General features: G+C 38.1%; 1 protein-coding gene and 1 long non-coding RNA gene across 2 annotated transcripts in view; one reads left to right on the plus strand and one right to left on the minus strand.

Moving 5' to 3' along the window:
- Positions 1-26,079, plus strand: part of LOC124173130 (zinc finger and SCAN domain-containing protein 2-like) — a 342,671-nt gene that overhangs the window by 69,873 nt on the left and 246,719 nt on the right. The window lies entirely within an intron of this gene.
- Positions 17,418-19,629, minus strand: LOC124173163. The gene is made up of 2 exons (XR_006868414.1): positions 19,270-19,629; positions 17,418-18,475 (listed from the first exon to the last, which is right to left on the minus strand). It is a non-coding gene; the product is annotated as an uncharacterized LOC124173163 (long non-coding RNA).

Here is a 26,079-nt window from a genome sequence, read left to right on the forward strand (position 1 = left end):
AGTGTGCAGACGATGTTCGCTTCATCTATGAAATCATTATCCACAGAAGACGATTCCTCCTTGATTTTTTAAGTTGCTAACTTGAAAAATGACTTATTCGGGATCGTATTTACCCTGTGGGAGAAAGTTTTCCATTCATTTGAGGCCTCAGATTCATTTCTTTTCTAAATAAGATAATATGAACCACTGACGCCCAAGACTTATTGTTCGATATTTGGTGATAATTCAAGTTGAGACAAACTCAAATGAAAACTAAATGAATAATAGAACAAATAATCACACTGTGGCAATAACGAAAAATGAGTGGAACTTTCAACATTATATTTACAATTCTCAAGCCCTTTTCTTTAATAACCCACTACACTTCTTTCATGAACTAAGAGAGGCTAGTTTTCTATACTAAAAAGTGTGGTAGAAACCAATCAGATTACCAAAGGTTGATGAGTGTTGAAAGCTCTGCTTGTAAGAATGATATTCTCCTAGTGTGAAATATTATATAGGATGAAATAAAATGTCGGACCGTGCTGAGAAGTAGCCATTGGTCAAAATATGTAATAATGTGCCCGGGCCTGCTCTCCGGCTGCGCGCACGATTTGGACTGCTTGTGGCATCATATGCTCTGCAGTCCAACAACACCTTGTCCGGTGTATCCGCAGGGGAGATTGACGCCTCGGTAGCTTAACTAGCTGAAGCACTCGACCGGAAATCGGGGGATACGGGTTCGAATCCCGGTGAAGGCGGATGATTTTTTTCCCTTGTGGATCTTTCGCAGCTTATATCGGATTCTTACTCGAGATAAGCATCTACAATGTCCCTTATTAGCTTCGGCCACACCCATCCCACGAACAGTATTTCTATTGGCTACGCTGCGTAAGGCCTGTTCTAATTTGCTTGAATGATATGAGCGCACGGCGTCCATCTTGCCATTGGCATCCACCTCGGAATTTTAATATAATATATAAAAACTTTGGAAGAATAGCAACCCATGAAATAGCTGAAATAATTGATATGTACTTTGAAAGAACATACATTCACTAACATCAACTATCGGGTAATTCGGAAATTACATTTCGGATATTTAATTAATAAATTTGCGTCTATATTTTGTTTAATTTACAATTATTAAACTATATTTCATGATTAGAGCGCTAAAATTTTGGGTGAAAGTCCCAATTAATGACACAATCTCTGTTTATTCGATGAACACATTCCAGCCACAACAAGCCGCTACGTTATCTTGGCTCACCTATGAGATCACAATATTGCCTATCTCTAATCATTCAAGGAACTCACCCGAATGAAATTTCTAGCATTTCGAGAATATCTTTGCAGCCCCTCGAAATAGTTATTTAATTTACAATTATTATGCCACCTCCCATTCTGTAGCTCATTGGCAATCAATCTGGTTCTTGAGATGCTCTTTTTCATTTTGTGTTATGTGGCGTTCTCTAGCGGGATATTAGAACACCATAACGGCCAATATTGGTGTAAATATTGGTACGTGTCGTACGATGCGTAAAGCCCAATATTTTAACCAATATTGCGCGCCTATTTATTGGCCAATAAATTGATAAGTGTCATACGGGCTTTAGACTGCTAATCGGACGGCCCGCGTTCGATTCCCGGCGCCGGCCTTCTCGGAGAAAATCCAGAATATTCCAGGAAGTTCCAGCACAACGTTCGAGAATTCGTCGCCAATATATAAACAAGCCAGCTTGGTCAAAAATTAGTCAGTCTGTACTTTGAAGTGGTAATAAAAGCTCCACTGCAGAAACCACACTAGTGTGTTTTCCAGCATGGCTATCACTAAATGCCAATTTGCTCATGGGTTACCTTGACACAACTTTCCTTAATGCCTTATCACTTAAACCCATTCTCTGGGTGCAATTAATTGATGATATATTTATACTTTGGAGCCATGGACATAATATTCTTAATTCCTTCATTGGCCGTCATTAACTCTTCTTTCTAAGCCTCCTTTACATCGTTTTTAAAGTATACCGGGACAAGCAACGATGATAACTTATAAAAAAATTTGTCGGAGTCACCCGCCATGCACAATCGTGCGAAGATCCACAGAGAAAAATTCATCCCCCTTGACCGGGATCCACCTAGAAAATATCCGCAGGGAAGAATGACGCCTCGGTAGCTTAACTGGCTAAAGCACTCGACCGGAAGTCGGGGGATCCGGGTTCGTATCCCGGTCAAGGCGGATGATATTTTTCTCTGTGGATCTTTGCACTCCTTTACATCTATCATATCAGCCTCCTCTCTCACCTTCCTTGGCATAAACATACCGATTAATATTTGCAATGCCGAGTGGCACACAGATGGCCCAACCATATGCAAAATTACTCATGGGTTACCTTCAAACAACTTTCCTTAATGCCTTATCACTTAAACCCATTCTCTGGGCTAAATTTTAAGTCCAAAATAATATAAAATGTATTTCCAAGCAGGTGATGCTTCAAAAATTTCCCGGACTCCCCATTTCCTGGGGTCGTCTCTTCCCATTCCCTCTAAAGCATACTCATTGTTCCGCCACTACTCTATTGCAAAGGCCGCCTCATGGGTTTAATGGGAAAATATCCATTGCTAGTGTAACCAGTTTGGTAGATGAAATCGCTTGAGAAAATATTGGAAGTACATTTATACATGAGATTAATTCCAGCTGACAACATATATTAGTTTTTTCCATTATTAACATTATTATCGGGGATAGCTGTTGTGCCGATATAAAAAAATTAACCTGGTATTAAAAGCAAGACTCATTGTTTGAAAGGAGAAAAAAGTACCATTGAAATTTTTTCTGACGCTATTGCTCAGGGAGAAATATGCACTGATAGAATAATTTGCCGTTGAACATTGCTTGACGAGAAAAATGTGGCCACACAAACCACGACAAGGCAAGCCATCTCCATTTTATATTCGTCCGAATAAGTGACGGCTTATCGGTTATCCATCGATCCACACGAGCTGGTTTCGTGACCGTTGTTACCTTGTGGTACGTATGGTGAGTAAGATAAGATGATAATTTACTACTTTGGAATCGTTCCTTGACTTTCACATCACATTTCCCCACGAAATGACAACACAAAACAGATTTACTTTTCAAAAACCCTACGCAATGCAAAAAGGTTGTATTCTGAGAGAGAAAGAGAGACGATTAGCAAATTGGATGGGCAAATCAGAAGAATACAGTTGAGTTGGAAGACGTTATATCTATATTAAGGGGAGTCAAGTGCTCACCTTCATTACATATTATAAGCATTGAAAAAAATGTAAATCTCATCTCTCAAACGCGTATGACTACAGACAAGAAAAAAGAAGTGGTCGCCTAAATTGTCGCAGGATTGGCTGCAGCTGAAATATCTGGGAAAATATATTCATGCAGAGGTAACGTACACTGCAAACAGAAACTGGTTAGAATATTAAAAAAGAGCAATGAGACTATTAAATGAGAAGAAATAACGTGCCATTGAGTATGAAATGAATCATTAACTAAATCAAAGGGACGCAGGAAGACAAAATGCATCAGTATTTCTCTTTCGATTTTTACTACATTTGTAACGATCCATTAAATAATTTCTTATAATATTTCTGTACCTCTTCATTTGATCGCGATAAATGTATACTTGATAACCGTATTTGAAGACTGTGCCTAACGGTTTTGACTTTGAAAACAACTCTTTATCAGCTAATTGGAGGAGATTTCCAATTCTATTAGGCATAACTCCTACAAAATGTCATTTCATTGTAATCATGGACATGGACGGATGGCTGAACGCACATTTTTGGTAAAAATAACCTAAATTCTGCTGCTATGACTTCTGACGATTTGTTTGACGAGACAAATTTTCTGTTCCGTTCTTTCTAATGGAATTTATAAAAAAACTTTAACACTCATTTGGTTCTTAGAATTGGGGAAATTCCATTTGTGACGGAATTACCTCTAAAGAAAACTATGCAATAGGATAATTGGATTAGAAAAAGGAAAATACAAAAAATTGTTAAACTTCCAATTGTGAATGATCAAAGACAATTACGAAGGTGATGTTCAGATAAAGGAACAAAATTAATTATCGAAATACCTTTTGAATGTGCCCAAAATTAACACGTGACGGAAATACAGCCAGGTCCACCAACTGTAATGATTTCAAGCATTTTTAAAACCCTTTGAATCGAAGCATAATTTATAAACTTTTATCATCATCATCATTAGTCAACGATCCTAAGATTGGTTTGACGCAGCTCTCCATTTCTCTCTCCTATCCGCAAATCTCGTCATAGCTACATATTTATTCTCTTTTACACCCTTTATCACCTGCCCTATATAACTCATTCGGGGCCGTCCCTTGCCCTTTTTCCCTTCCACTTGTCCTTCAATGATCGTCTTCATCAGACCATCGTGCCTCAAAAATGTGGCCAACTAAATTGTCCCTTCTTCTGCTTAATGTTTTTAGGAGGCTTCTCTTTTCTCCTACTCTCCTTAGCACTTCCTGGTTACTCACACGGTCAATCCCTTTTATCTTCATATAAACTTTTTTATACGGCTCTGAATCATGTTTCAAATACTAATTCAATAAAATTCAATCATTTTCCTGTTGATTTATCAAGATAAAATATTTTTATCTTAATATTTAACTTTAGAGAAAAAGTTGACATTTTCATGGAAATGCCCGTTAAATCATTTTTTTCGACAATTTTTGGAGTTTCCTAATATACTTCGATTCTTGTTATTATTGGCTTCTAGTGATTGGTCATCACCGTCTCAATACCTACAGTCCGGCCGCCGAGAGTTGTCCGATGACTTTTAGAAGGGTCTAAATCGGGGTAGGGGGAAATGTTGCCGGGTAAGGAAGGGAAACACCCACCTCGCCCGTAAACAAAAGGGTTTTTAGTGAAGAAAGGAGCCGGAAGGGACGACGAGCGTGAAGGATCCAAAGGAAAATTCCTTTGTTTTGGCGATTCGCAGAAAGGGCTCGTTTCGGTGGATCAGCCTTCTTTCACTGCTTCATATGCACGTGACAACGTTGTATGACTAGGAGAGGGTTTGAGGTACGTTTGGGGGACAGCAATTGGCTGCAAACCATGTCCGCGGGCTGGACTGTAGCGGTTTCTTTAAGAGTCCTTTAGTTACAGGCATAAATAAAAGCCATAAATGAATCTTAAAGAAAACATAGCGCGGGAGTAAACATAGATAAACGTTCATAGGAAAATTGAGCATTAATGCTGGCTTAAGTAACGGAAAAACGGAATCTTTTGGTCGATTTAGACACACACCACAAAATTTCTGTATGAAGTCATCGAGGGGGTTAATCTCTTCCATTTATTGTATTCTCTGCGCTCTCTAAGTATTTCAACTCTCGTGGCCAAACTCAGCGCCCAAAGATAAATGGAGAAGAATTGAGGTTGTGACTCTCTCCATTTGGGATATCTTATCTCCGCCTCACATCGACTCTGCCTTCACCTGTTTTTGTCACTTCGGAGGAAAGGACTCCCAATGTACCTGTAGTGAAAAAATCACTTTAGAGAAATGATGGAAAAATATCCTTTCGTGGTGAGGCACTAAGGTAGTTGGGCTCGTTTTAGGACGATACGAGAAATAGATATACAAATTGCACACATATATAAGATGACAAAATTTCCTTCACACTGTTTCTATATCATTTCAAAAAATTCTGGAACTGGAAACTGAAGAAATCAACCCCATAATAAGTAACTAACCCGAATTATAGTACGCATTTATTATTCTCCTTCTTAATCTATTGTATGTATCGTATTTTGAATGCTTTTTTCTCATCTAATCATGTCTAAGCACACATTTATGCGAATTTATGATTTATTTACGCGAGCCTTATACATCCCTCGCTCACCTTGACATTTTTTAAGGACGGCATATTTTAGCATTAAAATTCAAAAAATATCAAACACTTATGCCTTTCAACAAATAATTGGATTCAGGAATACATGATTGATAGGAGCTGACTCCAACTGCGCAATTATTTAATTGTTATGTTATCAATTTACTAATATTTTACAGTCTTCTACTGATATTTAATATTTTCAGGAACATTTGCCCCAAAAACATTTAAAGCATTTGCAAGTGAGATTGTGTTTTGATTTAGTTACAGTTTGAAACTATAAACTCATTTCATTACAGCTTGAGCACATAATAATTGGCCCCACCTAGTCCTGTTGGAATATTTGGGATGTTTACCAAAGATTCCATCTACCAATGTATTAATTATTTAAGTTAGTTGCGAATGCAAATTTGCGGTTTATTTAGTTACATTCTAAAATTATGAACTTCAGCTTCGTCACATAAAATTGCCGAGTTGGAATAAATGTTTGAGGAAATTTGCAACCTGCCAATGTAATAAATGTGCGGTAAATTATTTGAACAGAATGAAACAAATGGTTCGAATGTCAACGAAGAATATCTATAATTTTGAACTTAAATTAGTGCCAACTGCACATGTCTATGGTCATGAATTAGCAGTAAAAGACTCTTATTAGATGATGACGCTGTAATCCGTCGAGAAATCAATGATTGCTCAGACTTTGAAATATTATCATCGGATGTAAACAACGATCATTTGTGCACCTGCGATTGGGGACTCGGACTTAATCAGAGTGACGGCGGTACATTTATTGCGTAGGTCGTCCAATTATCCACATGTTTACGCTGTGGATGGTATACGCATAAAGGCAACAGTGAAATTGAAGTAGATGGGAGTATTGATAAATTCGAACCTATCGTGGAGAACATATATATGGAATATTTATAGCAGATCCCTAAAGAAGTTATTTAAACGTATTATGGGAAGATGTTAGGATGAAAAAGTAAAATTTCGAAGCTATTTCGCACTTTTCTGACCGCACCTTGAATATGGAGCAATAGCATATTGGATCCGGTTCAGGAAAACTTATTCCGTGAACTAAATAAAATACATAGGAAAACTGCCAGAACTCAATCCGTGAATTGAATAAAATACATACGAACTGATTGCGATTCGTCAAACGGGCGTACAGATAGTGTTAATAAAATGCGAAGCGAATTCCCCTGGGAGACGGATTGCAAGGCTATGATTGCTTGATTAATTAAGAGTGACACAGAGATCATCATCTAAGAGCAGCATTATATATCCACGTCCACAGGAGTGATAGATTAAGAGAGATATTTTTCCGAGCGGAAGGATGTGGGAATTCGTTTTTCTCCCGAACCATAAATGATTTTAATAAAAACTAGTCGTAATCTTGTTTGAGAATTTTCTATTTATGCGTAGATGGCTGGCGTCCTGACACCCCCTGCTACACGTCTTTTGGGGGATTGCGGGGTAGTATGTAGATACAGATTGTGGATTGAGGGGGAGCAGAGAATGGTTTTTATTGACACTTTGCGAAGGTGGGGCAATCTATTTTTACGTATTACTGCAAAAACATTGCAGAGAGGTTCCAGGGATGAGAGATTATGTTTGGATGAGATTGACAGGATAGAAGCGCTGTGGGTTCGAATTGCGAGAAGGAAAGAAGTACAAAATGTACTGAGCTCTTTTACTTCGATGAGAACAATGAGGAAAGCCACAAGTGACATTTTCTTAGGGCCACTTTCACCGATGCCAACATTGCCAACGAAATCCACGCGCACGATGGATTGAGTCGTCTGCATATCATTTCGGAGAGTTTTTAAGCAGAGAGATAGTTTTGCGACTAAGGCATAAATCCAAGACTGACTTGATCTTATGTATATATTAGTGGAGATGAGCTCACACGAATAAAAATCTTCTCTATCAAGCGATTTTCTTGCACGCGAAAAGTAATAAAACCTGAAGGTTGCTGCCAATCTTTCATGAGTTGGTGACGTAACGAGGGTTCTCGTTTGCGTCAACCTAACTCATTGCATAAAAGCCTTGATAATTTAGGACTACATTACTTTAGCGTTGGCCCTGAATGATTTTTCGAACAAAAAATAAGAGCTAAACTACGAGAAATTCTAAAGAAGTCAAATAGGTGAAGAAAAATCGGATCATTTTCTGCAAAAAGTGTAGCAAGAGAACTTGTGACGTAAACGGCGATTACCATTGATCACAGAACTTACAGCAATCTGTTTGGACCACTCTTATTTATAATACGTTTACTCTTTTCCTGCCGCTTAGAAAATATTTTTACTCTCTAAAAAAATGTTTTCCTTATAGCCAGCCGTTGCCAACACCACGAATATTAGGAAACAAAGCTACGATTTATGCTGTTAGGACAAGATAGCTCAAATTGCCAACGATGTTATGCGTTGCAGGGGCGCAGCTATGAATTAAGGCTAGGGGGGAGGGTATTTATGCACAACTTATGCTTAGGGGTGTGGGGGTATCGCATACCCGCCAGGGTGAGCAGGAGTTGCGGGAGCCCTCCTCCAGAATTTATTTTAATAATAGTTCAAAATGGCGAGTTTTACGGCTTTCTGAGGGATTTTTGATTAACCCTAAGTAATACCGATTCAAATATGTAAAATGGATTAAACTATAAAATTTCTCTGAGCTCTGGGGGGTAGGGGATTGTATCCCCCATTACCCCCCCTCGCTGCGCCACTGCCAATAACGATCATAAAACTCCCATGTTACCGTTTTTTCCTTTTTCCACGTATTCGATGTATATTATTCCATATGCATCAAAAACATCGTTGCCATGACCTGACCGGCCCGTATCACACTCTTCGCCTGTTTTGGAGCCTTTATATTCAAAAATCCCTTGTTTTACCTGTTAATATGTCTATGCAGTAAAGTGACGAATCCATACATCATCGAAGGTAATGTTTCAACGCGGAAAATCTCCAGGACTGCGAAGTAAAAGCGCCAACACAACCTTTGAGTTGACCACGCCATTGTCTTTACTATCAATTGTGGGCAAACATGGCAGTGATCATACCGATATTTTTTTTCACGCCCAAGTTTTCTACAGAATTAAAGAAATTATTCATTGCGATGTGCTTATGGCCGCAAACTAGGTATAAATTCTCATCCAAAGTTGGGAAAACGCAAAATTATTAAAAAGTGCAAAACAGTGGTTCAAGTGAATTTTATTGATATAGAATTCACTTTTTTCGATAAATATAAGGTAAAACCGATTTAAAGAGATATTAGTGAAATTTCATAAGTATTTCGATATTTAAAAAAAGCACTCAAAATGTGTGTATTTTCAAGTCAACTGATATGCAAGATACATATATTTAACCAAGAGTAGCCGTTTCCTTTAGTAAGTTTTCTATCCTATCTATATACAGCCCTTGTGGTGACTGACTGACTGATGGATACAAATTCCCGACCACTTCTAGAAGTGCTGGAGAGCTGTAATTTGGCACGCGTGCGGAGAACCCGAAATGATCCGGAGGAAAAATCCGAAAACCGGAAGTTTCCGCCACTTGTCGTCGCTACGACGACAAAATGGCCGAAATCGGGCTTTTTCCGGGTACCGTCTTTCGGTTTTAATTTTACTGCGCGCGAACTGTGCGTGCCACATGGATATTTAATGCATTTTTTGAAAGCTGATAAACATGGGTACGTAAATATGTAATGTTGTTTGTTTCAATTCAAGAAATTTGCAGCCAAAATGGCGCCCAAAAATTGGTTTTTCGAAAATAATTTCATCCCTTCTGCTCCCCTCGACTTAATTTCAAGTGTATGATAACAAAAAGGATTATTATATATGCTCACTTGATTCTCCATTTAACTTAGGCAACAATTGTTTTTTGTCACAATTGACTGCCGAGGAAAGAATTAAAATATGCCGAAAATCGCCAAAAAGTACAATTTCCAAAAGATTAACACAACATTTCGTCCAGTTTTACACTACCGATTTCGTTTAGACTTAGTATATGCATAAAAATATTCATTTTGTTTTAGAAAATTTAAACATTTTTACAATTTTGCCATCGATAAACCAGCAGAAAATTAAAAATGGCGGACATTTCCCATTTTTTCCCGGGAGTCCGTTTACTCTTTATCGTTATACAGGCGATACATTTCTCTCACACGAACCATTGGTGCATATTATGAAAGCCAATAAATGTTAACTCCTACTAATGTAATTTTTTAAGTAAATTTCCAAGTTAAACGCTTTCAAAATGGCGTCCAAAAATTGATTTCTCGGAAAATATTTCATACTTTCCACTGCCGTCGGCCATATTTTGTGAGTTGGGCAACGAAAATGATTATTATATATGTTCATTACACCCTCTACGAAATATAGGTAACAATTTTCTTTCGTCGTTCTTGGTTACTCAGAAAAAAATTAAAATATTCCGAAAATCACCAAAAATTACGATTTCCAAAAGATGAACACAGGATTTGTCAACTTTTACCTCTCCGATTTCTTTGAAACTTAATAGTTACATACACCTATGCATTATCTTTTAGAAAGAATAAAGATTTAATAAATGATTTAATTAATATAACCGCGAAAAGATAGAAATGGCGGGCACTACTAATTTTTTCCGGGGAGAGATTTACTTTTTATTGTATTACTCTCGAAATATGGATGTCATAGGGGCAACTTCTCTTAGATATGATAGTAAATGATTGTGACCATATAATTTTGTCATCTTTAAACCCCCTGAAAACCCCTAAAAAATTAAAATTTGCATATAAGTAGCCTTTTCGGGTACTTTTCGTCAGAATTCCGCCGCATTTCCAAGCCTTACCACTCATCGCTACGGAATTGATGTAGACGATTGATGACCCCTGGCTTTACAAACCTATAAACCCCCGGTAAACCCACATACACCCCCCAAAAAATAAAATTTTTCATATAAGTCTACTTTTTGGGTACTTTTCGTGACTATTCCACCGCTGGTTCTTACCCCAACGACTAATCCCTACGGAATTTATGTGAACGAATGGTGATCGCCAGGAGTACACTCATATAAACCCCCGGTATCCCCCTAAAATCCCCCCAAATGTAAAATGTGCCATTAAATCTCCTATTTGGGAACTTTTTGGAAAGATTACGCCGCACTACCCGTCCCCTCTGAGCTCTAGATCCAGAATGTTTGGTGAAGGCGGGCCACCGTAAACCATACGGGAAAAAATACCAGAAAACCCCCGATCACCTCCTGGAACCTCGCCGAAAAAAATTAAATTTTTAAAGTCGCCATTCCGAATAGTTTTCGTCCCATTTTAGCCGGTGCCACTACTACTTATTAAAACCCCCGATAACCCCGTGAAACCTCCCAAAATATTTTTTTTAAAATCCTCTCTCCAGGTAAAAGAATCGTCAGAATTCCGCCTCTATTTTAGACCCCTAGGACTTATCGGCACAGAATTTATGAGAACGATTTGTGACCATTGGTTTAACAACAGTATAAAACCCCCGGTATTCCGTTGGAACCCCCCGCAAAAAAATGAAAAAGTTGCCATGAAGTCTTCATTTATGGGTACTTGTCACCACTATTACGCCGCATTTCCCTACCCTTTACAATCATCGCTACATAATCACTGTGGAGGATTGGTGACCGCATGCATAACACATTAAAACCCCGAATCCCCCGGGGCACCCCTCTCGGTGGATAAGACCATTTATGAGGACTAAGCGGAGCAGCCGCGGGGGGCTCTTCATCACCAAGGCGGCGAAACCGTTCCGAGGAGTAACTGGCGTAGGCGAGGGGGAGCTTCAGAAACCCCCGGGCGGCGAAGCCGCCCCGATGTTTGAAACGGCGCAGCCGCTGTGGGCTCCCTCCGCCCTTTGGCGGTGAAGCTGCCCCTTAATCGAATAACGGTGAAACAGTTCCGAAATGCCCTTGCCCTCTGGGCGGCTATGCAGACGCCAGACGATGAACGGCGAAGTACTTTTTGGGTAATTTTCGTGACTATTCCACCGCTGGTTCTTACCCCAACGACTCATCCCCACGGAGTTTATGTGAACGAATGGTGAGCGCCAGGAGTACACACATATAAACCCCCGGTATCCCCCTGAAATCCCATCCCTGAAATGCCATTAAGTCTACTATTTGAGAACTTCTCGCGAGCATTACGCCGCACTACCCGTCCCCTCTGAGATCTTGATCCGTAATATTTGGTGAGGGCGAGCCACCGTAAACCATACGGGAAAAATACCAGAAAACTTATGAAACCTACTTGAACATCGCCGAAAAAAAATTTAAAGTCGCCTTCCCGAGTAGTTTTCGTCACAATTTAACCGATGCCCCTACCACTTATTAAAACCTCGGTAACCCCGTAAAACCTCCCAAAAAATTTCTAATAAATCGCCTCTTCAGGTAAAAGAATCGTCAGACCACTGTTCCGGACCCCTAGGACTTGTCGTCACAGAATTTATGAGAACGATTTGTGACCACTGGTTTGACACAAGTAAAAACCCCCGGTATTCCGGTGGGAACCTCCCGCAAAAAAATGAAAAACATGCAATTAAGTCTTCTTTTATGAATATCTTGTATGATGTTAGGCACGATGTGGTGGATGTTCGTAATATTGTTGAAATGACACATTGCAATATTTCCACTTATAGATTTATTTTACACTACGCGTTTCGTCGTTACAGCGACATTTTCTTGAAAATGTCGCTGTAACGACGAAACGCGTAGTGTAAAATAAATCTATAAGTGGAAATATTGCAATGTGTCATTTCAACAATCTTCTTTTATGGGTTCTTGTCGCTACTATTATTCCGCATTGCACTACCCTTTACAATCATCGCTACGTTATCACTGTGGACGATTGGTGACCGCATGCATAACACATTAAAACCCCCGAATCCCCCTGGGCACCCCTCTCGGTGGATAAGACCATTTATGAGGAATAAGCGGAGCAGCCGCGGGGGGGCTCCTCAACCCCAAGGCGGCGAAGCCGCCCCACAACGAGGAATGGCGAAGCCGTTCCGAGGAGTAACTGGCGTAGGCGAGGGGGAGCTTCAATAACCCCCGGGCGGCGAAGCCGCCCCGACGTTCATGCGGCGCAGCCGCTGTGGGCTCCCCCCACCTCTTGGCAGCGAAGCCGCCCCTTAAACGAATAACGGTGAAACAGTTCCGAAATGCCCTCGCCCTCTGGACGGCTATGCCGACCCCAGACGAGGAACGGCGAAGCCGTTCCGAGGAAGGAGTGCGGCGCTTTCCTACCCCCTGGCCGGCGAAGCCGGCCCCTAGCTTAGGTGAGATTATTCGAAATAAAATTCTTCGAACGACCACAAATGTAGACGGCGAAGCCGGAACCGGGGTTTTAAGGGGCGGAGCCCCTTAACGAGCGCGCGCAGCGCAGCGAGTTCGTCCATATAAACGTCAAAATTTCAATTAATTAATGTTACAGCTTATATTTCTTCGGGAAGTCAACATAAAGCGAAAATCGGATCGGGAAAATAATGTTGCGTTTTCGCAACCTTGGCCCTTTTCGGTATATAGTCAGTCATGCAACCCGCATTACCTTCTATTGCCGTCTCGTAGAAATATGCCGTTTTTACTGTCAAATTATGATTACGTAGGGTTATCTACGCCTTTTAATGCCACGTATTTGGCAGAAATCGTAATATTTGATAACTAAAATTCTAAGATGTTATTTTTCCTGTGAGATGTTGTGTTATTCAACCTATCCGAAATAATAGCAATACGGTTTGGAAGAAATTAAGTCATAACGAATATTTTCGAAGAAAAACATGTCATATGCTCACATAAACATGTATTTCACATTTTAAATTGACATTAATTTTATCGCTGCAGATTGAATTAAAATAATTAATGTCTATTTATGAAATACATGAATGCATTTTGGTGCAAGGGAAAACCAAATTTGTTCACTCATAAAATTTTGAAAATGAGGTTGGTGACGTACATATAGGGTGCGGTCCAATGAATGCTACTTTCGCTACCAGACGCTACAGACGGAAGTGCTCCGGAGCACCGGTCCATAGGCGCTACGTTCGCTACGAGAATTTCTTTTCGGACCGGTCAGGAGCGAAGTCAAGATGGCGGAAATGAACGAGGGTTGGCAAACTGGGATTATGAAATCGAAGATGTGGTTTTAATTGCGAATTGAGGTGACTATGATCATTGAATATTAATAAATATGTTTGAATATCATTAAAATGAATTTTATTTTTCAATATCGAGGCTCCACATAGTAAAGGAAGAAACTTTGGACTGTATTTCTCACACCAACCCTCGCCTACCCTTCTCAATGAAACTCATTACCCTAGTAAAGGAAAAAGTAGGTACTCTACCGTTTTCCCAGTTGAAACATATTAACTTATAATGGTTAACGACTATTAAAAAACATTAATCTATTTCATGTATATCCTATTTTTCTTCAGATTTTAATTTATGGCATGAGTAAATTTGTCGATATATTCTTACAATCCTTTCTTTATATTACATGCCCTTTTTAATAATTTTTGTTGCCTTTTGTATGTAAAGGCTGCTTCCAAAGACATTTGAGTTCATTTTGGGGGAGATACGAGAATGTTTGTCGATATTTAGTTCTTGCTATATATTTATTTAAATCACAATTAAATTTACATCTATTTACTAAGTGCGTCTACTCCGTTACTTCGTAGTCACTTATATAGGAGAAAGGCGTCCACATTCAGCGTCTATCATCTGCAACGTGAGTAAACTCTCCATTGCCTCAGTGCATTCCCTTCGAATTTCCGCCAAAAATTGACTCGCTCCTCCGCTGACCCAAGTTTTCATGGGAGCGTCTGGAGCTGGTCCGGAGCGAGGCGGGAAACGGGTGTATGACGTTTGCCGTGACGTCACAGCCTAACCTGTAGCGCTCCGTAGCGAATAACGGACCGCTTGGTGGCGCTCCGAAGCATTGGTAGCGTTCAACGGACCGCACCCATAGGTGCTGATATTGACGGAGCCTTTGAACTACAGGAAGAGACATCTGGTGTAGTTCATCATGGCGGTCCTCTTTCAAAACAGCCAATAAATGGTATTAGTGCTTTTCATTTAACTCATTTTTAAAAAGCGGAGTTGTGTCCTAATAAGTAGAGGAAGAACTAAAATATTGCATTAATGTTTTCTTCTAATTCTGCAGGTGGAATTTGTGGACAAAATTGAAAAAGAATTGAGTTGATACCCTTCAATTTAAAATTTTAACAAGGCCTATAATGATTTTGTATGAGAAAAATTACGTTTATCTCAAATAGGTATTCCGTTGACGACAATAGGCATATTTTGCGACTTTCAATAATAGATATCAGAAAAGTTCCGTTTTTTAATGTTTTAGGTTATCACTGACTTCCACAACAAGATATTGGTCGAACGAAGACGAAAAGGCGTGGATTAGATTAGGAAATCATTGAGCCAAAGCATATTTACATTTTTGAAAAAATACACTTTTCAAAAAAATCCTGTCTGGACGAGAATCACAGATTTGTAAATTGTGGCCTATATTTGAAGACTTGAAATAGAAATTTTTAATACTCGGAATACTTGCACATCATTTGTCAATTGTTGAGCAAATGAAACCTCACTTCGCCGCAGTGCAAAAATGTTCTTTAAAAACAAGCCGTTTGGATTTAGCTTTAAACTTCGGTGATTATGTTCTTCATATGACTTTAGGATTCAACCAGGCGATGGTTAACGACTTTGATAGAAAGTTAGCCTAGGAAGCATGTGTTATCCTGGAATTTCTTAAGGTTATCCCTGAAACCTCTAATAATCGTATGTTTTTCAATGACTTCCTTTCATTCTGCATACTATTTATTGTTTTGAAAGAAAAAGAATTTTTTAAACTGACACCGTACGTAAAAATAGATAGGGGGAGTGCCTGATATAATTTAGTGAAAACATCGGTTTAAAACCGAGAGGAACGTGAAAACAAGCATTCAATGATAGCATTCATTCAAGCATAGGTCAGTATTGTTTAATGGAATGATAACTCGGTTATCACTGTAGACAGCAATACAAGTTCTGTGCTTCCATTGAGCACTGGGAAACGTTTCAGCAGACAAAAATACTATTCCACTGCCTCGAGTTATTGGGGATTGTAGTAAATACATAAAAGGTCTGTACATACGTGATAATGCAAATTCAAATTAATGCATTAGAATTCGGAGGGAAAGAAGGTCCTAGTTTATAAACTCATGATTGGAAGGAAATGCAATTTATTTACAATAACTGCGGGTTGAGCTGGATAATTATCATTTTTGCTCTTAAACTGGATTCATATCATCTGCTTAACAAAATTGAAAAATATAATAATACCTTTGATTAACGATTAGATTAAAATTTTTCAAGGAAAAGGTGGGCTATGGAGCACAGCACTAAAAAGCATCATGGCAAATAGGAGGTGAACATCAGGTGGTCCTTCTGTACTTTGTTACAAAAATTGTCAAGATTGACTCTGATACACCACATGGGATATTGATTTCAAACAAAAAAAAATCACTGAAACTTTGAGCCATACTAAATTTATTTTATCTGCATGGAGCATGATAAGCAATATCGGATAAAGCTCCACTAAAGTCTGCAGCAAGAAATAAAAAAAATTCTGGTTTAATAACATCTTATTCAAGGAAATACTTTTTCTCCAAATGTGCCTTGAATGGCATTGTACAGAATATAGTGTGATACCACATAAGTAATTTAATTATACAAAAAAATATTCATAAATTTACAACTACATGATAATTGATTCGATTATTGAAGAATAAATACATTACTTCCTCATAGTATCATGACATTTTAAAAAGAAAAATAAATTTGAAGAAAAATAATGCAAAATAAATAAGAACAGTCAATACCTTAAGTGAGGATATCTTGCCATTCCTCTTCAGAGATAAGCCAACAGATACAAAGGAGAATTATTCAGAGATGCATACTTTTTCTCATTGATCTGCATTCATTATCCTATATTATCAATTACAAGTAATAATCATAAAGCAATTTACATGTAAAATATTTGCCATCAGACATTATATAATATTTTTTTAAATCCACCTATAATTACTGCAGATTAGTTAATGAAATAATTATATTATATTTATATCTAATGAAACATATTTTCAAAATCTGGATGGTTAATCTTGTCTTACCAACTGGAGTAGCATAGGTCAAATTATCAATTCAGAAATAACTTAGAAAAATCAATTATTGTAAATGGATTTTCTTTTGAAAAAAAACTAAACATTATATGAACCACATTTCTGTTACCTCCAGGTAACAGAAGGAATAAAGCTATTGTTTAACAATTAATACAATAACAGAAATGAACCAGTAACAAATAATGATGCCGAAAATTGAGAAAAAAGTAAAATTGTGAAACATGAAAAGTAATAAAAAAAACCCAAACCCATTTATCAAATGGAAGATTGGACAAATAAAGAGCCATTGAAAAAAATATGCCCAAGATATACGATGAAACCCAAATAAAGGAGGCCTCTCAAAGGCATGAAATAGCTATATTTCTTACAAAGAGAACTGGTAACATGAAAAACCATTATATTCACTTAAATCCTTGAAAATCAAGCAACAATCCTGAGGATTAGGAGAAATTTACTGTTGCTTATAAATAAGCAAATGCCTATTTCCAGTCAACTGAATACTATACAAAGGATATGTTGGAAATATATACGTGCATGAATGGTCTTCTCTAACGTCAGTGAAAATTTGAAAAAGACCAACTAGAATATAAATGGACTAAGGCAACAAACGTGTCGGAAAATGAATTTAAGAACCTAATTAATTAATTACGACATTTCTTAAATGCCTTCCAACTGGTAAAAATTGAAAAAAATCCCATCTTAACCATTGTATGTCAAGCATGGCAAGATTGAAAATTTATAGTCTACATCACATTTAAATGATACAGCATATCTTTGAAATTCATTATCTTTGACGAATATAGTGTCATGTCTACTACACAATGTTACGCCTACATCATTATAATTGCAATTTACAGGGAAATGTCTCTCAAGTGCATGGGACCAACAAGGCAAGAGCAATGAACCAAAGCAAACCAATATTCACCGAAGGGCTACACAAACATGAGTGCATCCGGCAAAATGCAGTTCTAACTAATAGGAAAGAGCGGCATATGTTGCAAATAGATTTACGTGCACGATGGCTTTCAGATAAATTGTAGGATTACATTGGTAAGCCAAAATGGTACATTCCTTCCATTTACTTAAAGCATAAATGAGATGGAAAGTGATATAATCAAAAATAAAAATATCATAGTGGCATGATCAGGAAAAGGCTGACTATATTATGTGTCGACAAGATAAAAACAATATGCATCTCAAAATGTGATTACCTACCGAATGAAAAAGTGCCACGTAGCAAACATGAAATCAACATTAATGTCCGACTATAATCATAAAATAGGTGTAGCAATTGCAATAAATACACAAGTAGTTCAGTTAACCCAATTAAAAAACTTAGAGGCTTAAAGAAAATAAATGAATATGAACAAAATTTTCATCTTCAGGACTGGCTCCATCACAATCTCCAAAGTATATTAGTCCAAATTCATCTCTGAAACAGAAAATATAAATTAATGGAATGAAAAGTAGTGCAATCACATACAAAATGCAATGTCAAAATTAGGTCAATATTCATAGTGAGATAAAATATTACCTCTATTTACACGAATGCAATGGCAGTATTTAAAAGCAACAAATATCAAATATCTTCCAACAAACCCATGTTCTACAACAATCTTTTATTTTATGAGTGAAAAATATTGAAAGACTTACACAATTTTTTTGGAATTTACGAACGAATCACTGGATTGATATATCATGGATTTGAATATAGGCACTCATCAAGTTCCTTTTATTATTTTATCTTTAACTTCGACATTTATCAATTAGATTAGAGTTTTATTGTTTTGAAGTCACTTTCTTTAACTTATGACATATAAGACCTTCAATACATGTTATCTTTTAAAAATAAATCTGCATCTTGGAATATCGAGATGTAGAATGTTTGCCTAAAATAAATTGCATTTAAAAATTCCAATATTATAAAACCCGACTCTCATTAAATCAAACTACTCATAAAACAAATGAGAGGATCAACTACGGATTTAGCATCCAATGTACCAGAAATTTCATTTTACGTCTATTTGCCGACCAATGAGACCCACTTTTGGGAAATCATGGAAAATTAAAATTCGAACAAATCTTTCAATAATTCAAAAGTTTGTTTACCTTTACATTTATTAAATACCGATTAACTGGCTAAAACAGCTTCAAATTATGATTTCAATGTTTTAATGAAGACCATGACGTGAAGAAAAAACCGTAAAAAATAGACATAAGACCCACCTTTGCACTGGTTAGAAGTGTTCCCATCACATTGTTAGAATAGAGAGTGAAGAGGAGGGGGAAATTCTTTAGCAGTATATCTCTTCCTTCAGTGGATCCATACAAACTGATAATCCAAGGGACAGCTGCAGCTAGCAAACATACCTTTGCCTTCAGTGTCCTCCCACTCAGTGCATAATTGATACCCCATTCTAATCCCCCTCCCCTCTTCCTCCTCTCCTCCAACTCCTCTATAGCTCTCATCCACTCACGCTCTCGTTCCACATCTCCCTTGCTATAGGGCCTCCCCTCATTATCAAAAACTAATTTCAGGGATAATTGTGAGAGGGACCAAGCTAACCTACGACATACAACTTTCTCACAATCACCGGAACAACCCTCTGCACCCAAATACACAATCTCACCCTCAAAATCACAAAATGAAGGCCAATCACTCCCATTACACTGAGTCCCATCCAATTCCACAACCTTCTCCTTCATCCTTCCAATGCTATCAGATTCCATGTCCACCATCACCTTCACCCGATCATCCCCACTCAAAAACTTAATAATACATGCAGTACATACATCTCCATCATACAGTCTCTCATACAATCTACGCATTTTATCAACTCCACTTCCATACACTATCCTAGTCTTTCGCATCATGGCGTCCACACATTCCTCTCTTGCTCTGGCCGGATCGGATGCAGGATGGCTTATAGATGCCTCCCCAATAAGACCACACTTGATCAACGTCACATCCTCCGCTGTTGACGTCACGGATTCTTCTAGACAACGCAACAGTGTGTCGCATTCACACACATTCGCTTTCAGTTCCTCCAAGGATGAGCTCAGCAGTCGCACAAGAGATTTCATCTCTTGCCTCAATGAGTCCACGGAGGACTTGAGAGTTGCAATATCACATTCTGGGCTAGCCACAGGTGTTACATGATCAGAGCTTCTACTCAAAGATGATTCCAGACGACGCAAAATAACTTGGTCTCTCCTGTGAACCAGCGTAACCAAATTCAGCACTTTTGAGCGTTCTACATCATCAGGGAACTGCCGCACCATCTCCTCAGCCGAAGAAAGTGCACTCTGTTGACTGTCATCTGCCATGTCTGTATCAGCCCCTCTCGCCAATAACTCCTGCACCCAATCAGCTTTTCCAAGTCCCACACCAACATGCAAGAGTGTTCTTTGCCGCATACCACGTACATCCACATCTTCTAACATGTCCAGCAGCTTCTTATGCTGAAGCAATGAGCCAGTTAATAATCCAGAAATGAGCCTCTCCTCAACAAATTGCTCTGCACTGCTAGCAGAAATGTTGCTTGCCATTATTTCCAAAAAATGAAATAATTATTTAAGAGTATGTTGGATTCAGAAATACAGGGAGTTTCCAAAGGGAACCAGACCTGGTGGCGTTGGTCAGCGAGGAGTAACACACGTTCTCAGTGTTGCTACGAATGGATGAAATGTTGACTGCAAAGAAACAGAATAAATATGAAATTATTACCCTAAAAGATGTCAATAACAATGTGCAAACATAACTAGCACAAGTGTGACTAGAGAAAAAATATCTCTCTTACAATCAATGCAGATTAAAAAGGAAAATGCTCTGGAATGGCATTTTTGAAATGCAACCACTCACAACCATCGTTTTTATGAGGAAATAACAATTCCGCTGGAGACCAAAATAGATACAGCTACGCTAAAAATGTCGGGACAGTTTTCGACCAAGCAGGAGTACCGATCGTTTATTACGGATCCGATAATAATGAGGGAAGTGAGGTTGGAATAAAAATAGAGATGATATGCTCGAAAATCTATGATGTGACATGATAAGATGGGAAAATAGGCTGCTGAAAAAACAAAAAAAAAGAAATAAGACCAATAGATGAAAATCAACAGATGCAGGTGCATGCAACAGATGCATGGTGGAAGCTCGAAATATTTCCAGTTTTTAATGAACAATTCTTGTACCAGACGATGACTCTGTGAGCTGAAACGCATCATACGCATTGAAATGTTGTGGAGAAGTGCTGCCCTCTTGTATTCAAATAGAAAAAATGTTCCTGAGTAACAACCTAATAGCAGATGCCGGCATGGGTGGAAATACATACTAAAATTATTAATATTTGCTTTGTTACTTTCTGGAGGGCACTAAAAGTTTAATGTTTCTTCCGTCAAATGATGCGCAGTCTTATTCTTCTTGGAGCCATTCATTGAAAGCATGCTTACACCAGGTTTTCCTCCTCAGTTCCTTATCTCCTCTAAGAAATGCTAGTCTTTGCTCTAAATTGTCTTCCCCATACACACCATCACTTACATTATGTTACTTTACTTAACCATGGGACTAATGAATCGACTGCGTAACCTTGAAATATGTAGTGAATTGACAATAGCTCCTATTAAAAGATTCCGTCTGACATGCACAGTTGGTGATCCTCTTATCTCCATCCATCCATCATTCCAACTTTACGCTGAAGAGAAGACGTGGCTAGGACGGAAGCATTTTCAAAAGGGCGATGAGCTTCAAGACAAAGCCAAAATTGATGGACGTCATTAGCGGAAATATCCTATGAAAAAGGTATAGCAAATCGTGTCCGCAGGCACGACCAATTCCTCAATCACCGAGGCAATTATGTCTAAAGAACACCACAAGTGTGCTCAATATTTAGCAATGGAATAATTTCTAATTAATCACTTCGTCTTCTCTTCATGACCCATCGGAAGTTGAAAAAAAAACATCCCTAATACATTATTGCATTTTATGAGCTGTGATATTCCCACCTTTCACAGAACTTTATCTTACGAAATTGTTATTTTTCATAAACTTATATCCAGGTATTGAGAAGCAGAACACTGTCCAAATCCATTTCTTAGCAAAGGATTTCCTAAATATTCCAAGGCAGGGCACCCCGGGTAAGGAGATAAAAGATAAGATCTTGAGCCCCAGCTGATTTGCCCCAATCATCCCACACCACCCCTGCTTGTCTTCCTTACGTACTCCTCCCGTCCACTTCTTATCTCCCCCTGACTCTTCAGTAAAACAGAAGCATATAAAGATTTTAGAGGCGGCCTCATATTGTATATATTATGCTGGAGCAAAATTTTACTATCTTTCACTCATTAAACATTGAATATTTTTACTTGAAAATTAGAAAAAACAATTGTTTCCTATTAAAGAGTAAAATTTCCTTAGTTGCATAACGCACAGACAACGAGAGTGCATATCCAGATTTCGGGGAGGAGTACAGGTGCACGTTTCCCCCTGATTCTTAAAAAAAAGACAAGATTTATAATACGGTTATCATTGCGTTTGTTTTGGTTTGATTATCAATCATAGAGTATCATATTACCTAATAATAAAGAGATTATTTTGGTACAATAATTATCGTATGTTGATCATAATCCCAAATATAGGAAGACACTAGCATTCACAGGTAGGATATTAATTTATCTGACATTAATATATAACAAACATTATCTATCCATAGACATTCTCCTACCTTCTACAAAATGAACTCAAATGTCTCTGGAAGCATCCCTTACGCACAGAAGGGCACAAAAAATTATTTAAATGGACATGCAGCAGTAGAAAATATTGAAAAAACATATTTAGACACATCATCTCATGCCACAAAGTAAAATTTAAAGGAAAAGAAGATATATGAAGTAAATAGAATGTATTTAAGTTTTATAATAGTCGGTAGTCATAATAAGTGAATGTATTACAATTTATTAAACAGTAGATCACAAACATTTCTCCTTAGTAAGGTAATGAGTTTACAAAGGAAGAGGTATGCAGGGTTAGGCATGAGAAATGAGCCCCAAGTTACTTGTTTTACTTTACCCCAGACGGCACAGGAAGTTTTCGTACCTAAATACGAGGGTGGACAATCAAGATACAAAAATCGCGCTTAGGAAGTTACTTAGCAGGTTTTGTTTCTTTATTTCCTTTAATGACGAAAAAAGATGCAAGAGGACTGGCAAATTCATATGCATCGATAAAATTGTATCTCATCGATAAAACTGTATTCGGTCTGGGACTATTTTCTTTCGCGGGTGGTGCCATCTGGTGCCATCGTGCCATATCCTCCTAGAAAGATCACATGCCTTCACAAGCTAGCACAAGCCGTTGGAGATCGCGTCGTTTACGTAACGTCTCACCACATTTCAGGGATTTTTGTGGTTAAGTTTGTGAAAAATAGAGTGTCTGGTAATGGTGAAGTTTCCCTTATTCTTTAATTTCATTCTCTGGGCTTCAGAAACGTGTTTGTGAGATATTTTTTGTTAAAAATGCCTTCCGTGTGTGTAATGTCGGGATGTAATGGAAACTCCGGGACATGGCTCAAGTTTTTAGCTTTCCAAAAGATCCTGAGTTGAAGAAGAAGTGCATTTGGGCGATAAGAAGAAAACATTTCACCCCTACGAAAAACTGTGAGGTATAATGTACTCTTTCTCGCTGTAATTATTTGGATGTAATTTTAAGTTAGAAGTTGCTTCGGGATGTTGATGCATCAACATCCCGAACTATTCAGTACTGAAGTACTATAGTACTATTCAGTACTAAAAATGGTGATTCAAAATATTGTAGCAGCAATTCTTTTGAAAATTCTTGCATTTTAGTTGTATTTTTTGTATTAATTCATTCGGTAAACGTGTGGTTAAAGGAGAAACTAGGAATGAGCTGCCAAGTTTATAGGATCGAGTATTGCTTCTTAGCTTGCCCTATGGCGTATTACACATCGGCTTTCATCATTTCAAATTATCTTATGCTATAGTTTAAAACAATAAAAATATCAGGCATAAAAATATTTACTATATTTACGAGCCTAGTAATTTGATTTCTCATGCAGAAATACCAAAAATTGGAAATGATTTGACCTAATAAGTTACATGGTATTTTATTATTTATTAATTTTAGGTGTGTGAGCTTCACATCGCACCTTGTGATACCAGAAAATAATCTGTGGCCTTGGACGAGAAGACGAGGAGAAAATTCTTGCTGAATTGGAGGTGCCCAGATTGGAGGAAGGTACCATTGCTTCACTGTTACCTGTCGCCAAGAAGACAGACATTGTGGCAGAAGTGACATATTTGTGGATGTGGATTTGATTTGTGCAAGTTGGTGCAGTGATAGTGGACGTTCATCGGAGAAAGTATTGACGATAGTTTGTATGTATCGACCAGTCCTCTTTTAAATAATTTTCTATTCGAAAGAGAATAAGAGTAATTGTTTCGCTAAATTAGATGTGGGATAGAAGAGAAAATTGGAAATATTATTGTGGTTTACAATAGAAAATACATAATATATGTATTGTATTTCTGTGGGTTTTTTCTTTCCTGCCTCTTTAAAATTTCTTGCGGTGGTGACTTCATGCAAAGTAAGTATAAAATCGGAGGTGTGATCTAAGAGATGCCATGTTTTATTTTACAAGTGTTTATGCTGGTGATTTGGCAGGACTTTCATATTTTTAATAGGTTGATACATTTACTGCAGTGACCTAGGGACTTTTACTCATACCAAATAATTTTTCAAATACTTTAGCGCCTGATATGGGTAAGTTTTAGTAGCTGAGACTGAACTATACGTTAATTTTTGCTTGCATTTTGATGAATTCGATCATACTAATAGCAGATGTGTCAGCAATCCTGTTTCATCGGCAATTTTTATTTAAAAATTTTATTTCGTCAGGCTTTAGGGTAAGCTTTTTAATGCTCGTGGGCTATGTGATGTCTTATTTAGTGTCAAAATTAATAAGAATTTACTCTCATTAACATCTCAAGGTTTCCAAGTAAGTACGAGCCACTTAACAATGCTGGATGCTGGGGGTGCGTGAATTAGCCATGAGAATCTCATTTTTCGCAGAGTTATTTAAGTGGCCGAGTAAGTTTTGTTAGTTCTCAATGGGTAAATAATACTATATCATGAATTCTAATTACCATGAAAAACTCACAACCGACAAAATCTTTGTCGGTCGTGAGTCTTTCATGGTAATTAGAATTGATGATATGGTGTTATTTACCTATTGAGAACTTACAATTCATAATGATTCGTATCAAGGTTCTCGCTACGGTCGGTAGCTATCGATTGTGTTGCGTTCGATACATTTTTCGATCGTGCGAGTTACGATATATCTAATTTCGACCTAATCGATTGAGATTAGCCTGAGTGCCGTGTTCCTGCGCGCTTCGTATCCAATCGTACGTGCTTAGTAGCGGACATTCACATGCTGCGTACGCGCTTCGTCGACAGGCCGCGAACGGAAATTATCCATTGACGAAAAGCGACGGAGCGGCATAGTATCCCCTTAGTCAATGGGTACTATGTACATACGAATTAGATACGGAGGGTTCTGTGCCGTCTGGGACGGAACCTCCATCTTCCAAATAAAGTTTATTCTAATTTTGTTCGACCACAACCATTGATATTCAATGACCATGACCGCCTCTAGTCACAATTGGAACAATCTCCTCCATCTCATAATCCAGCTAGCCTGCCTCAGTTCATTCCGCCATATTGACTTCACTTCTGATGGCTTCGGAAAGAAATTCTCGTAGCGAACGTATCGCCTATGGACCGGTGCTCCGGAGTGCTTTCTGTCGAGAGCGCACTGTATCGAATGTAGCGTTCTTTGGACCTCACCCCATGGTAACGGAGATTTCTAAATAGTCTTATCCACTTTCAGAATTATACTCCTATCACCTCACCTAAAGAGTAGCTCACTGAAGATCGTATCTTTAACTTTCAAACCCACCGTATTGTTTTCAGGGTATTTGGGATTGTGCTAATTGCATCCCAGCTAGCACATTATAAGC

This window comes from Ischnura elegans, assembly GCF_921293095.1.
Source record: "Ischnura elegans chromosome 13 unlocalized genomic scaffold, ioIscEleg1.1 SUPER_13_unloc_4, whole genome shotgun sequence".
Lineage (NCBI taxonomy): Eukaryota > Metazoa > Arthropoda > Insecta > Odonata > Coenagrionidae > Ischnura > Ischnura elegans.